The 2859-nt window shown below is 56.1% G+C and overlaps 1 long non-coding RNA gene across 1 annotated transcript; it reads left to right on the top strand.

The window, feature by feature from the left end:
* Nucleotides 1-456: 456 nt before the first annotated feature.
* LOC142922731 (uncharacterized) lies at nucleotides 457-2577 on the top strand. The gene is made up of 3 exons (XR_012940265.1): nucleotides 457-610; nucleotides 1196-1296; nucleotides 2467-2577. It is a non-coding gene; the product is annotated as an uncharacterized LOC142922731 (long non-coding RNA).
* The last annotated feature ends 282 nt before the right edge of the window (nucleotides 2578-2859 follow it).

The following is a 2859-nucleotide window of genomic DNA, read 5'->3' as shown; positions in this document are numbered from 1 at the left end:
GTCACTGTGTGTGTGTCACTGTGTGTGTGTGTGTCACTGTGTGTGTGTCACTGTGTGTGTGTCACTGTGTGTGTGTGTCACTGTGTGTGTGTGTGTGTGTCACTGTGTGTGTGTCACTGTGTGTGTGTGTCACTGTGTGTGTGTGTCACTGTGTGTGTGTAACTGTGTGTGTGTCACTGTGTGTGTGTCACTGTGTGTGTGTGTGTCACTGTGTGTGTCACTGTGTGTGTGTGTCACTGTGTGTGTGTCACTGTGTGTGTGTCACTGTGTGTGTGTCACTGTGTGTGTCACTGTGTGTGTGTGTGTCACTGTGTGTGTGTCACTGTGTGTGTGTCACTGTGTGTGTCACTGTGTGTGTGTCACTGTGTGTGTGTCACTGTGTGTGTGTGTCACTGTGTGTGTCACTGTGTGTGTGTCACTGTGTGTGTCACTGTGTGTGTGTCACTGTGTGTGTGTCACTGTGTGTGTCACTGTGTGTGTGTCACTGTGTGTGTGTCACTGTGTGTGTCACTGTGTGTGTCACTTTGTGTGTCACCCAGACCCCGGCCCGTGCGATTCACTGAGCGCCCGCGACCAGGAACGCAAGTTGTGTGTGCCTCGTTCAGCCCAGGTGCCCTCACCACCACTCGCTCACCACTCGCTCACCACTCGCTCACCACTCGCTCACCACTCGCTCACCACTCAGCCACTCACTCACTCACCCACTCACCCACTCACTCACTCAGACATTCACTCAGCCACTCACTCAGACACTCACTCAGCCACTCACTCACTCACCACTCGCTCACCACTCGCTCACCACTCGCTCACCACTCACTCACCACTCGCTCACCACTCAGCCACTCACTCACTCAGCCACTCAACCACTCACTCATACATTTCACTCAGCCACTCACCCACTCACTCCCTCACCCACCCACTCACCCACTCACTCACCCACTCACCCACCCACCCACCCACTCACCCACCCACTCACCCACTCACTCACCCACTCACTCACTCACTCACCCACTCACCCACTCACTCACCCACTCACTCACCCACCCACTCACCCACTCACTCACTCACTCACCCACCCACCCACCCACTCACTCACCCACTCACTCACCCACCCACTCACCCCACTCAGTCAATCACTCACTCACCCACTCACTCACCCACCCACTCACCCACCCACTCACCCGTGGGTGAGCAGGTGGCCTGTTGCTGGTGAGCGGCTCTACTGACCACGTCGTCCGAGTCTACTCACTGGTGCGCGGACAGCCCAGGAAGGAGGTGGAACTCTTAGAGCACGTGGTGAGTGTACTCACCGCCCTACTCACCACCCTCCTCACCACCACCACCACTCACTCACTCACTCACCGCCCTACTCACCACCACCACCACCACTCACTCACTCACTCACCGCCCTACTCACCATCACTACCACCACCACTCACTCACCACCCCCCTCCTCACCATCATCACCACCATCACCACCATCACCACCATCACCACCCTCCTCACCACCACCACCACTCACTCACCACCCTCACCACCACTGAGCACCACCACCACCACCCTCACCACCACCACCACCACCACCCTCACCACCACCACCACCCTCACCACCACTACCACCACCGCTACACCTACACCACCACCACTACACCACCATTACACCACCACCACTACATCACCACTACCACCACCACTACACCACCACCACTACATCACCACTACCACCACCACTACACCACCACTACACCACCACCACTACATCACCACTACCACCACCACTACACCACCACTACACCACCACCACTACACCTACACCACCACCACTACACCACCACCACTACATCACCACCACTACATGACCACCACTACACCACCACCACTACATCACCACCACCACTGCACCACCACTTCCACCACTATACCACCACCACTACACCACCACTGCTACACCTACACCACCACCACTACACCACCATTACACCACCACTACACCACCACCACCACTACATCACCACCACTACACCACCATTACACCACCACTACACCACCACTACACCACCACCACCACTACATCACCACCACTACACCACCACCACTACCACCACCACCACCACTACACCACCACCACTACCACCACCACTACACCACCACCACCGCTACACCACGACTACACCACCACTACACCACCACCACTACACCACCACTACACCACCACTACACCACCACTACATCACCACCACCACCACTACACCACCACCGCTAGACCTACACCACCACCACTACACCACCATTACACCACCACAACCACTACACCACCACCACTACACCACCACCACTACACCACCACCACTACACCACCACCACTACTACACCACCACCAACACTACATAACCACTACCACCACCACTACACCACCACCACCACTGTGGTTGTTGTTGACTATGGTTGTTGTTGTTGTTGTTTCAGGATAAAGTTGACAGCATTCAATTCGCCAACTCAGGACTGAGGTGATGGTGGTGGTGATGGTGATGGTGGTGATGGTGGTGGTGGTGATGATGGTGGTGATGGTGGTGGGGGTGGTGGTGATGGTGGTTGTGATGGTGGTGGTGGTGATGGTGGTGGTGGTGATGATGGTGGTGATGGTGGTGGGGGTGGTGGTGATGGTGGTTGTGATGGTGATAGTGGTGATGGTGGTGGTGATGGTGATGATGGTAGTGGTGGTGATGGTGGTGGTGGTGATGGTGGTGGTGGTGGTGGTGATGGTGGTGATGGTGATGGTGGTGGTGATGGTGGTGGTGGTGGTGATGGTGGTGGTGGTGGCGGTGATGGTGATGGTGGTGATGGTGGTGATGGTGGTGG

This window comes from Petromyzon marinus, unplaced genomic scaffold, assembly GCF_048934315.1.
Source record: "Petromyzon marinus isolate PM22_M1 ecotype Great Lakes invasive population unplaced genomic scaffold, UKy_Petmar_22M1.pri1.0 PM_Scaffold_150, whole genome shotgun sequence".
Taxonomy (NCBI): Eukaryota; Metazoa; Chordata; class Hyperoartia; order Petromyzontiformes; family Petromyzontidae; genus Petromyzon; species Petromyzon marinus.
The sequence above is the reverse complement of the archived record's forward strand: the minus strand, read 5'-3'. Positions and strand labels throughout refer to the sequence as shown.